Source organism: Xenopus tropicalis, chromosome 3, assembly GCF_000004195.4.
Source record: "Xenopus tropicalis strain Nigerian chromosome 3, UCB_Xtro_10.0, whole genome shotgun sequence".
In the NCBI taxonomy this organism is placed as follows: domain Eukaryota; kingdom Metazoa; phylum Chordata; class Amphibia; order Anura; family Pipidae; genus Xenopus; species Xenopus tropicalis.
Window position 1 is genome coordinate 17,873,672 of NC_030679.2, and position 13,238 is coordinate 17,886,909.

The following is a 13,238-nucleotide window of genomic DNA, read 5'->3' on the forward strand; positions in this document are numbered from 1 at the left end:
TTCCTTTTTCTCTGTAGTAATAAAACAGTACTTGTAATTGATCCCAACTAAGATATAAATAATCCTTATTGAATGCAAAACAATCCTGTTGGATTTAATTAATATTTTATTGTTTTTTTAGTAGACTTAAGGTATGGAGATCCAAATTACAGAAATAACTCTTATCTTGGTCCCGAGCATTCTGGATAAGGGGTCCCATACCTGTACAACAAAAGGTATCTACTCAGAGGTTTGTGTTCTCCACTTTTGGATTTTCCTCTTTTTTCATTGAGGCCCCATTCTACCTTTTGGCAGGCTTTTGGCAGACCAGTGGGTTAATAATTGGGGCTCCTGAGGGGGATGGGCTCTGCTAATAGGCAAATAGGGCCAAGTGCTTCCAGATAGCAGCCTTGGCCCCAATACCATAAAGCCAGACCCCCTGCCAAGTTCTTATAGGCAATTCAGCAGAGCTTTGGGAGAAGCTGAGGCTTAAGGGAAGAATATACAGACATTGGCTTGGATAAGATTACACAAAATCTGGAAGCCCTGCAACCTGAAAATTATCATACACTTAATTCTCAATATTTTAATTAGAGGAACACAGATGCAAAGCATTCTAAATGTTTACTGTTCCTTTAAATTAGGCCTTTCCCTACATGTATTAGACCTGCAATAAGGCTGATTAAACCCTATGGTATGTCAAGGGCACTGGAATCAATTTTTATACTACCCTATAAATTTATCTTTCAGGAGTCTTGGCATCAGCGAATTAGAAAATAATATATGGAGCTTTTGGCTTTTCCTGGACCCCCACCTTGCATAATGCTTTGCAGTGATACTTGTTGTTATATATAGTGAATCAGAGTGAGAGATGAGAGAGCATTAAGTAACATGATCCCAAGAGCATAAACTTGTGAGCAATAGAGGATGCCTGTCACTCATCTGGACTCTATCAGATTAGTGATGTATACTTAGCTTTAATAGGCAATAAATAATTAATGTTATTGCTTTTGTAAATTTGGCTTTTCAGATATAAATTAACATAATTAAAAGGAATGTTTCAGCTGGCTTTTTTTGCCAACAAAAATCTAAATCAAGCAATTAAAATGCAGGGTGGGGGGTGGTGGTTGCATCCAACCAGACGCCAGCGTAACACAAGGAGATAGGATAATAATTGGTTTTTCCATGGTCAGATTTATTGCGAGAATGCGGAGGCGAATGGTTCTACTGAAGGCTTCGTCACTGGATTTATTCCTAATGCCGTCCCCAAATAAACCTCTTTCAAGTTATTTTTATCCCATCATTTCAGTATACAGTCTCATTCTCACTGGATTTCATTTTTTTGCTTGGAATAAAAAGCCGCTTGAATCTTAAGCAGTGTCCTTTTGGTGAAGGTTGTCTTTTGTGTGTCATTTAAAGTGGAATTCCACCTAAAAACTGTTCTTTGTGATGTCCACAGTGAACAAAATTAGGCTCACCATCCAATCTGTGACCTGTTGGTCATTGGTTTCCACATGCAAAACTTGCAGGTAAATTGGTTGTTCTTGAGGGTTTTAGGTCAACCCAGGCCCTTACCAACCCTATTATCTGTTTCCCCTGTAGCTGGTGGCTGAATGTTTTGCACATAGACCTATCAAGGTAAACTGGCCTCCACTCATGAGGAAAAAGTCCCACTTTCAGTTTGTGTGAGATTGGGGAAGAAACCTATACTCCTTCATATGCAAATGTAGTTCAGTCTTCATCTGACTGGTCTCTATAGGCCCCAGTGGATGATGAATACTAAATCAGCCTGATTTAGCCCAGAATGTGGGTGGCCAAACTGGACCCAGATTTGCTCATTTGGTGACCTTGCCATGTATGACCATCTGATGATTTGTTAGTCATATACCCTTGAGGTTCTGTAAACAATAATGACAAATCAGATACTTCCATTGTTCATTGCACCAGACTAGTAAAAAGCTAATAGTTGATTAGTTAGTTACTGGAACAGAGCATGCTTTTTACTGTGTTGTTACATGACCCTCTTTTTTTTGTTTAAACATATTTCTGTAATATTTTTTTTTTAATCTTAATGAACATTATTGTTTGTCTTTAAATAGCACCACCATATTCCACAGTGCATTGCAGAGATTATACATCAACTTACAGTATAAGGTTCCTATCCCATTCAGACACTACAGTCAGTCAGTTATATCAGGAGCAACTTAACCTGCCTGTTTGTGTTTAGAGAGCGGGAGGAAACTGTACTTCTTGGAGAAAACGTAAATAGACATGGGGAGAACATTGCCTTGTAGATAGTTCCCTGGGCTTTGCATCCCATCCCCTATGAACATTTGCTTACCCTACTAGCTCTATTGCCCCTTTTATATACGATAGATCACCAAGGAGCAAAATGAATCTCAAAATTCTGCATTAAAATCAACTTAATGCATTTTCATAAATCTTTAACTTTTTCAAGGTGACCCAGAATATTATTATAAAGCAGTTTGAGCAGTTAAGTAATGAAAAGGCCCATCATTCATATATAAATTCATTCCATTCCCACAGGTAGGATTGAAATTGCCTTTAGGATAGACACCTAATTCTCAGTTCCAAAGTATTTTATGACTAATTCCGGTGACTCTTTCCTTGATTTGCAGGTGTCAGAGATTTCATACCCCCCTTCCCTCTCTGGGACTCCAACGTCTTTGGACAAAAATTCTTCTTCTATCTGCATGTTCTTAGCTAATCTGAGTCTCGATGCTTTGATACGGATCCTGCCAAAGGCTGATTAGGATTGATAAAGGTACAGTAGAAATGTGCATCCATATTGCTATACTGGTAGCCCACTGTCATATTCCATTTTAATCCTTTATTTATTTAGGATTTACAGAGATTATAAGTTATTCATGTAACTCCAAGGAGACTTCTAATATCTTTTATACATTTTAGTACGGGGAAATGTATTTATTATCACCTACATCTTTGGGACATGTGCAAATAGGAGACCTGATGGTGATGTGGGTTACAGTGGTACTATAGGTGTGGATGGTATGTTACCCATAGCTATGCCCCTGTCTCAATTTCCCTTCTCTTTCTCTCCCCTGTGTCCCCTCCCCTGTCTCCATTTTCCTCCATTCCACTTCTCTGTTTCTTTTTCCCTCCATTGTCCTGCACTGCCCCATATACTTGACAATGGGACTTCTCAATTGCCCTTTGCTTTCAACCATCCCTCTGAATTCCATTGTTACATACCTTAATAAAACACCAGGAGCCAGAAATGGGTAAAAAGAGGCCACAGCATTTATTTATATTTTAGGCAATATTCAAAGCCAGAATTCCATAAGAGATTGCTATTATGCTCTGCTGTTCCTTACTGAAGACTTGAGATCAGCACTATGTTATATATACCAACATGGATGGCCCCAAACTCTGCTACCAGCAGGAGCTGCATTTCCCTTACATGAGAGAAGTTCAGCAGCCCTGCTGCCTGTCCTGAATCTGCAGTGCCTCGATGATAGGAAATCCAAGCAGGCTGTCACCAAGCAGTAGTAGCATCTGTATCAATCAACCCACCGTGCAGTCAAAGGAGAGAAGTTCCTTTCTCCCTCTTCTAAAAATTTCCTGTGCAGTACTCTGGCAAGGTCCTACTGCTCCTGTGACAGATGCAACTTAAAATACATTACCATATAGCCACTGTTTTGATCCAGAGGAATGCAAAAAACCCAGCCTGAAGCCTGTGCCAATTATGCCCCAAGAGGGAAAAAATTCCTTCCTAACCCCCCCCCCCCCAGCGAAAATTCCCTGGATCAAGGATTTGACTTTCATTTAACATAAATAATACCATGCAGGCTCTCACATTCATACTGTATAATGTTACAGAAACCACAATATAACAGTGCATATAGGAAAACATTCATATTCTGTTATTAATAGATAATATGAGAGCATAAAGAAGAGAATATCCTGGCATTTTACAAAATATGCAGAGGGGAAGGTGGGTGGGATGTTTCTACCTGTTCAGAAGTGACATCACATCCCTATCCTACTCCACCGCCAGCCCAGCTTTCCCTCTCCTTAACTTATTGCTTTTCACCCAATCACAGCTGCATCTGATTTTGCCAATCTTTAAACATAAACAAGTGTAATCTGGCTGCTGGTCATTCAAACATGTTTGTAATATCTAAGAGAGTTTTAGCCAAATAAAAGGAAATCTGCTGTGCAGGAATGCTACATCTCATGTAAGGCTGAGAGTGCTTAGCATAGGACACATTTATTAAATCCATCTCTGAAACATGATATGAGATTCTGGAGCATATCAGAGAGTCAGAATTCCACGCGGAGCTTAGAGGCAGTCAGTGTAACTGTACCTGTGCGCTTAAATTGTCTCAACGATCCTAAAATAACCATCAAATGCAAGCTTTAAAGAGCCCTTATTAAATTCTGCTACTCCCCTGCTGGACATGAGTAGGTGTGGGGGGGGACCCAGTGCTGCCTGGATTAGTATATAGGTCTTTGTCTGTCAACCATTCCTCCCTGATCTGTCCCTTTTTGACACCCTTAGGTTTTCTACTTCTGCTTGATAAAGTGGTACAGAAGCCAAAAATACTCACGGCTGACATACCCTGCACATTTCTCTTTTACCTGTTTGATTCTTAAAATATGAAAGGGCTACTAAGTGTTTCCTGGGGGTAATATCCGGCCCTGATGAATGGATTCTGGATTCATATATATATATGAATCCAGAATCCATTCATCAGGGCCGAAACTAGGGGTAGGCAGAAGAGGCAGCTGCCTAGGGCGCAATGATTGGGGGGCGCCAAGCAGCCTCTCCTGCCTACCCCTAGTCCGCGCTCTTTAGTCTCCCGCCGCTTGTCCTTACGCGGTAGGGGCAATGATGAATCGCCATGCGAACCCCGCATGCGCACCAAAGGGGGGTGGGGGGCGAATGGGGAAGGTGCAGGGGCGAGGTGGCTGACCGGGTTGCCTAGGGCACCCGGTCGGCTTGGCCCGCCCCTGCCATTCATCTATTTTTTTGGGACTGCACCCAAGGCAAGATATTTTGTTTTACCCGTGAGTGCCGGCTTCTTTTGTCTAATATATATATCATTATTTTTAGGTGCTTTTTTACTTTGCTTGTATTTTTCCTTGAAATGTTACTGTCATCGGAATAAAACATGCTTGCTTGCAACTGTGCAGTAAAGAGTTTTAGTATATTTTTGGTCAACTTAATTTTGATTCACTTTACGTATGAATGAATTGTAATGTTTTTCACTTGGGTTTGTATTCCATGTGACTCATTAGAGAGGAAAATTAATAACCCAAAGCTAACCCAGTACTTTCCAACCTACACCCAACACAGTCCTCCTCTACCTTATGACCCAAACCAGACCTAATCCCCCTGTGGCTAGGACCAGCCATCGTACAGGAAGGGTCAGCACTATTACATCACCAAAGGGGAAGGGCCTTTTCTTGACGTTTGACCTGCAACCGCCTGAACCGCACCTGGAACTCACTTTCTTAGCCTGAACAGGTTTCTGTCAACCTGTTCATCACTAGAATTCATGTGGCTGCATCTAATACCCTATTGATGCAAAAATAGCAGTGCTGCAGAGGTCATTATTTCCTAAAATTGAGGCAATCCACATGTAGGGTTGCCACCATTGCTGTTTGCAAAAACAGGAATTGTCTTAGTTTTGGACTGGTTTAAGAATGCTGAAACCCAATCAGGCACTATTTAACCAGACAGTCCCAAGAAAAACCTGCCTGTATGGTTCGACACTGGGCAGGTGGTAGGGATGTAGCGGACCTAAAAAAAAATGTTCGCGAACTTTCGCCGGAAAGTGCGAACGTTCGCGAACTTTGCGAACCCCATAGACTTCAATGGGAAGGCGAACTTTAAAACCTAGAAAAGCCATCTCTGGCCAGAAAACTGATTTTAAAGTTGTTTAAAGGGTGCCACGACCTGGACAGTGGCATGCAGGAGGGGCATCAAGGGCAAAAATTTCTCTGAAAAATACGTTGTTGACACAGCGTTGCGTTTTGTGCTGTTAAGGGGAGAAAACACACTACATTCCTAAACTTATGTAATAAACTGCTTTAAAAAGTCCGGCATCTACATTCCAATCAAGTCGTGTAAAGGTTACGGCCGGTTCACACGCAAAGACAAAACGCCGCGTTTACTGCAACGAAAAAAACCGCAAAAAGCTTTAATGATACTGTCAAGTGTGCGAATATTAGTTTTTACTAGTTGCTTGTCACCTCCAGGACGTTCGTCCCGTCGGTGGGAATATTTCTGTAGTGGTGTGTTTAGCAGTCACCGCGCTTGTGCACGTGCATGGTCAGGCAGAGGTAATTCAATGTACAGTAACGTGAACCAAAAAACACTGATTCTGCAGTGTGGGCCCAGGTTTGTCCTACCTTTTCGATCACCTGTGGTGACCATAAAAGATACGATTTTGCCGCCGTTGCAGAACCCTGAAAAATCAGGAATGTGTACATTCCTAAAAAATTATGGTTTTTTTGTTGCAGCCACTGAAGCACAGAGGACAGAAAAAATATGTTAGATAGATGGTATCATAACCAATCCTGAGGCAGAACCTTTAAAAAATCGAAGATAGCGTACCAAGCACAGAAGACAGAAAAAATATCTTAGATAGATGGTATCATAACCATGCCCCAGGCAAACCCTTTCAAAGAACTAAGATAGGGTGACAACAAGCACAGAAGACATTAAAAACATCAAAGCTAGATGGTATAAAAACCATGCCCCAGCCAAACCCTTTCAAAGAACTCAGATAGGGTGACAAGCACAGAAGACATTAAAAACATCAAAGCTAGATGGTATAATAACCATGCCCCAGCCAAACCCTTTCAAAGAACTCAGATAGGGTGACAACAAGCACAGAAGACATTAAAAACATCAAAGCTAGATGGTATCATAACCATGCCCCAGCCAAACCCTTTCAAAGAACTCAGATAGGGTGACAAGCACAGAAGACATTAAAAACATCAAAGCTACATGGTATAATAACCATGCCCCAGCCAAACCCTTTCAAAGAACTCAGATAGGGTGACAACAAGCACAGAAGACATTAAAAACATCAAAGCTAGATGGTATAATAACCATGCCCCAGCCAAACCCTTTCAAAGAACTCAGATAGGGTGACAAGCACAGAAGACATTAAAAACATCAAAGCTAGATGGTATAATAACCATGCCCCAGCCAAACCCTTTCAAAGAACTAAGATAGGGTGACAACAAGCACAGAAGACATTAAAAACATCAAAGCTAGATGGTATCATAACCATGCCCCAGCCAAACCCTTTCAAAGAACTCAGATAGGGTGACAAGCACAGAAGACATTAAAAACATCAAAGCTAGATGGTATAATAACCATGCCCCAGCCAAACCCTTTCAAAGAACTCAGATAGGGTGACAACAAGCACAGAAGACATTAAAAACATCAAAGCTAGATGGTATAATAACCATGCCCCAGCCAAACCCTTTCAAAGAACTCAGATAGGGTGACAACAAGCACAGAAGACATTAAAAACATCAAAGCTACATGGTATCATAACCATGCCCCAGCCAAACCCTTTCAAAGAACTCAGATAGGGTGACAAGCACAGAAGACATTAAAAACATCAAAGCTAGATGGTATAATAACCATGCCCCAGCCAAACCCTTTCAAAGAACTCAGATAGGGTGACAAGCACAGAAGACATTAAACACATCAAAGCTAGATGGTATAATAACCATGCCCCAGCCAAACCCTTTCAAAGAACTCAGATAGGGTGACAACAAGCACAGAAGACATTAAAAACATCAAAGCTAGATGGTATCGTAACCATGCCCCAGCCAAACCCTTTCAAAGAACTCAGATAGGGTGACAAGCACAGAAGAGTAGAAGAGAGAAAAATTCAGGATTTACCTGTCCAAAAAGTTTGGCTTACAATTAAGCCAGTAGGATTTGCACCCTAGTTTGTACGGTGGTGGAGGAGGACGCTAAAGGACAGCTGTGTGTGGTGTCAAGCGGCGTGCAGAGAAGGACAGCTGCATGGGCAGTCAGAACAAGTCTTCCGGCGTGCAGTAACCCTCCGAGATCCATGCCTCATTCATTTTAATAAAGGTCAGGTAATCAACACTTTTGTGACCTAGGCGAGTTCTCTTCTCAGTTACAATCCCTCCTGCTGCACTAAAGGTCCTTTCTGAGAGGACACTTGAGGCAGGGCAAGACAACAGATTTATGGCAAATTGTGACAGCTCTGGCCACAGATCAAGCCTGCGCACCCAGTAGTCCAGGGGTTCATCGCTCCTCAGAGTGTCAATATCTGCAGTTAATGCCAGGTAGTCCGCTACCTGCCGGTTGAGGCGTTCTCTGAGGGTGGATCCAGAAGGGTCCTGGCGCTGCCTTGGACTGAAAAAACTTTGCATGTCTGACGTTACAGAGTGGCCAAAGTGCATTGTCCTTACCGGCACCTCTGCCCCAGGAATGTGGAGTGACATCACCCTTAAAAGAATTGTACAACATGTTTTGCAGGCTGGTTTGGAAATGCAGCATCCTTTCGGACTTGTGGTACGTTGGTAACATTTCTGCCACTTTATGCTTGTAACGAGGGTCTAGTAGCGTTGCCACCCAGTACAGGTCCTTCTCCTTAAGCCTCTTGATACGGGGGTCCTTCAACAGGCATGACAGCATGAAAGACCCCATTCTCACAAGGTTGGATGCAGAGGTATCCATCTCCCCTTCCTCGTTATCAAGGACTACGTCCTCATCCACCACCGTCTCCTCCCCCCAGCCACGTACAAGACCAGGGCTCCACAAAAGGTGACCACAAGCCCCCTGGGAAGCCTGCTCCTGTTGGTCTTCTGCCTCCACAAAGCCACCTTCCTCCTCTGACTCCGCTTCTGACACCTCTCCCTGCGTTGCAGCAGGTGCCTGGGAACGTTCTGGTGATTCCGCCCAGAAATCAGGCTCTTGGTCACGCTGGTCTACAGCGTCATCTGTCACTCGTCGCACGGCACGCTCAAGAAAAAAAGCAAAGGGTATTAGGTCGCTGATGGTGCCTTCAGTGCGACTAACCATATTTGTGACCTCGTCAAAAGGGCGCATCAGCCTGCAGGCGTCGCGCATAAGCACCCAGTAACGGGGGAAAAAAATCCCCAGCTCTGCAGATCCAGTCCTACCACCCAGTTCAAATAGGTATTCATTGATGGCTCTTTGTTGTTGCAGCAGACGTTCAAACATCATTAGCGTGGAATTCCAGCGAGTCTGGCTGTCGCAAATTAAACGCCTGACTGGCAAGTTGTGCCGCCGCTGAATGTCAGCAAGGCGTGCCATGGCTGTGTAGGAACGTCTGAAATGGCCAGACACCTTCCTGGACTGCCTGAGAATGTCCTGCAATCCTGGGTACTTCGAGACAAACCATTGGACTATCAAATTTAAAACATGTGCCATGCAGGGCACATGTGTTAAATTGCCCAGTCTCAGTGCTGCCAACAGATTGCTTCCGTTGTCACACACCACTTTTCCAATGTTCAGTTGGTGTTGGGTCAGCCACCGATGGGCCTGTGAGTGCAGAGATGACAGGAGTACAGATCCGGTATGGTTTCTACTTTCCAGGCACGTCATGCCCAAGACAGCATGACAACGGCGTACCTGGCACGTCGAATAGCCTATGTGGAGCTGGGGGTGCACAGGTGTGGAGGAGGACACAGCAGCAGAGGAGGAAGAAGCCGAGGAAGAAGCCAAGTTAGAAGACGAGTTAGAAGACGACTTAGAAGACGAGTTAGACAGCAAAGGAGGAGTAGAGGTGGTGGCAGACCCGCATGCAACCCGTGGCGGTGACACCAACTCCACTGTTGTTGAACCACGCATTCCCTGCTTCCCAGCCAACACCAGGTTCACCCAGTGGGCAGTGTAGGTGACATACCTGCCCTGACCATGCTTGGAGGACCATGTGTCAGTAGTCATATGGACCTTTGCCCCAACACTAAATGACAGAGATGCGGTGATTTGGCTCTGCACATGCTGGTACAGGTGTGGTATTCCCTTCTGTGAAAAAAAATTGCGGCTGGGTACCTTCCACTGCGGTGTCCCAATTGCTACAAATTGGTGGAAAGCCTCAGAGTCCACCAGCTGGTATGGTAAAAGCTGGCGGGCTAAGAGTGCAGACAATCCAGCTGTCAGACGCCGGGCAAGGGGATGACTCGGAGGCATTGGATTCTTACGCTCAAACATGGCCCTCACAGAAACTTGGCTGGGGGCAGATGAGCAGGAACTGGAAGGCGGAGTGGAGGGTGGTTGAGACGGGTCAAGGACAGCAGAGGTAGAGCAGTAAGATGCTGGAGCAGAAGGAGGGTGGCTTAGCGTTTGGCTGCTGCCTTTGAGGTGTTGCTCCCATAGTGCTTTGTGTTTGGCGTTCATGTGCCTTCGCATAGCAGTTGTACCTAAGTGGGTGTTGGGCTTCCCAAGACTCAGTTTCTGACTGCACTCATTGCAAATTACAGCGCTTTTGTCAGAGGCACACACATTAAAAAAATGCCACACTGCTGAGCCTTTTGATGTGGGCTTTCTAGCAGTAACAGTAGAAGTTGGCGGGTGCGTTGGCTGGCTGACCACAGGTGCCGATTCATGTTGTTGCCCTACTGTTCCCTGGGAGCTGTCCCTGCTTCTTCTAAGTCTTAATCTCCTCCTGCCTCTCTGACTCTCCGTCTCTCCATCTGAACTATCCTCCTCTTGCTCTCTTCTTGTGGGCACCCACAAAATATCACTCTCCTCATCATCATTCTCCTCAGATGCATCAATTTCTTCTGACAGCTCACAGAAGACAGCAGCAGCGGGGACCTCATCACACCTTATGTCCATCTCTGTTGTGTTGCCTGCCTGAATTATGATATCTGGTGTAACGTCCGCATCTCGTTCATCTTCTTCTGGCAATAATGGTTGCGCATCACTCAGTTCAACAAACTCATGAGTAAATAACTCCTCTGACTCCAGTGAAGAAGGGGCGGCGGTGGTGGAGGAAGTGGTACGTGGGGTGCCCATAGCAGAGGAGGATGAGGATGTTGTGGCAAAGTTAGAAACAGTAGAGGATGGGGTGTGCTGTGTAAGCCAGTCAACTACCTCTTCAGCATTTTGGGAGTTCAGGGTAAGTGCCTTCGGAAAACTGGGCAATTTCCTAGGGCCACAGGATATCATAGCAGCACGGCCCCTAGTGCCTCTGCATGGCGGCCTGCCTTTGCCTGGCATTTTTTTTATTTTTACAAAACAACAACAACTTGGGTGATGTTTCTGGACACGGAATTATTATTGTTATTTAGACAGATTGTGAAAAAGCTCACACAGCTAGGTGGCACTTGGTTGCAGACACCGGGCAACAAGGCCTGCAAGGGCAACGTATACAGTAGTGGATACGGAATATATTATTGCTGGTGGAAAACCGTCACTCAGGTTGTGTTTCTGGACACGGAATTATTATTGTAATTTAGACAGATTGTGAAAAAGCTCACACAGCTAGGTGGCACTTGGTTGCAGACACCGGGCAACAAGGCCTGCAAGGGCAACGTATACAGTAGTGGATACGGAATATATTATTGCTGGTGGAAAACCGTCACTCAGGTTGTGTTTCTGGACACGGAATTATTATTGTAATTTAGACAGATTGTGAAAAAGCTCACACAGCTAGGTGGCACTTGGTTGCAGACACCGGGCAACAAGGCCTGCAAGGGCAACGTATACAGTAGTGGATACGGAATATATTATTGCTGGTGGAAAACCGTCACTCAGGTTGTGTTTCTGGACACGGAATTATTATTGTAATTTAGACAGATTGTGAAAAAGCTCACACAGCTAGGTGGCACTTGGTTGCAGACACCGGGCAATAAGGCCTGCAAGGGCAACGTATACAGTAGTGGATACGGAATATATTATTGCTGGTGGAAAACCGTCACTCAGGTTGTGTTTCTGGACACGGAATTATTATTGTAATTTAGACAGATTGTGAAAAAGCTCACACAGCTAGGTGGCACTTGGTTGCAGACACCGGGCAACAAGGCCTGCAAGGGCAACGTATACAGTAGTGGATATGGAATATATTATTGCTGGTGGAAAACCGTCACTCAGGTTGTGTTTCTGGACACGGAATTATTATTGTTATTTAGACAAAATATACAGAGCAGTAGAAAGTAGATTACTAGCCAGAAAAACTACTTAAACTCTGCCTCAAAATAAATACACAGCTCCTCAGTACTCTCCCCACACAAATACAGAGCAGTAGAAAGTAGATTACTAGCCAGAAAAACTACTTAAACTCTGCCTCAAAATAAATACACAGCTCCTCAGTCCTCTCCCCACACAAATACAGAGCAGTAGAAAGTAGATTACTAGCCAGAAAAACTACTTAAACTCTGCCTCAAAATAAATACACAGCTCCTCAGTACTCTCCCCACACAAATACAGAGCAGTAGAAAGTAGATTACTAGCCAGAAAAACTACTTAAACTCTGCCTCAAAATAAATACACAGCTCCTCAGTCCTCTCCCCACACAAATACAGAGCAGTAGAAAGTAGATTACTAGCCAGAAAAACTACTTAAACTCTGCCTCAAAATAAATACACAGCTCCTCAGTCCTCTCCCCACACAAATACAGAGCAGTAGAAAGTAGATTACTAGCTAGAAAAACTACTTAAACTCTGCCTCAAAATAAATACACAGCTCCTCAGTCCTCTCCCCACACAAATACAGAGCAGTAGAAAGTAGATTACTAGCCAGAAAAACTACTTAAACTCTGCCTCAAAATAAATACACAGCTCCTCAGTCCTCTCCCCACACAAATACAGAGCAGTAGAAAGTAGATTACTAGCCAGAAAAACTACTTAAACTCTCCCTCAAATGAATACACAGCTCCTCTACCCACACAAATACAGAGCAGTAGTAGATTACTAGCCAGAAAACCTACTTAAACTATCCCTCAAATCAATCACAGCTCTCTCCCTACACTATCTCTTCAAGCACACACAGGCAGAATGTAAAATGGCTGCTGGGCTTCGGTTTATATATGGAAGGGAGTGGTCCAAGGGGGGGGGGGTGGCCCAGGAGGGAGAGCTGCCTGATTGGCTGCCATGTATCTGCTGGTTTGGGGTGAGAGGTCAAAATTTCGCGCCAGCTAAGGCGAACCCAAATGGCGAACATACGCCGAAAGTTCGCGAACTTCCGCGTTCGCGAACACCCGATGTTCGCGCGAATTAGTTCGCCGGCGAACAGTTCGCTACATCCC

At 44.2% G+C, this 13,238-nt stretch overlaps 1 protein-coding gene across 4 annotated transcripts in view; it reads left to right on the forward strand.

The window, feature by feature from the left end:
• Positions 1–13,238, forward strand: part of sgcd (sarcoglycan delta) — a 378,830-nt gene that overhangs the window by 182,156 nt on the left and 183,436 nt on the right. For all 4 annotated transcript variants that reach the window (XM_018092814.2, XM_004912789.4, XM_004912790.4 and 1 more), the window contains exon 3: positions 2,619–2,764. The gene's annotated coding sequence lies outside the window, so the exon portion shown is untranslated. The remainder of the gene's footprint in view (positions 1–2,618; positions 2,765–13,238) is intronic.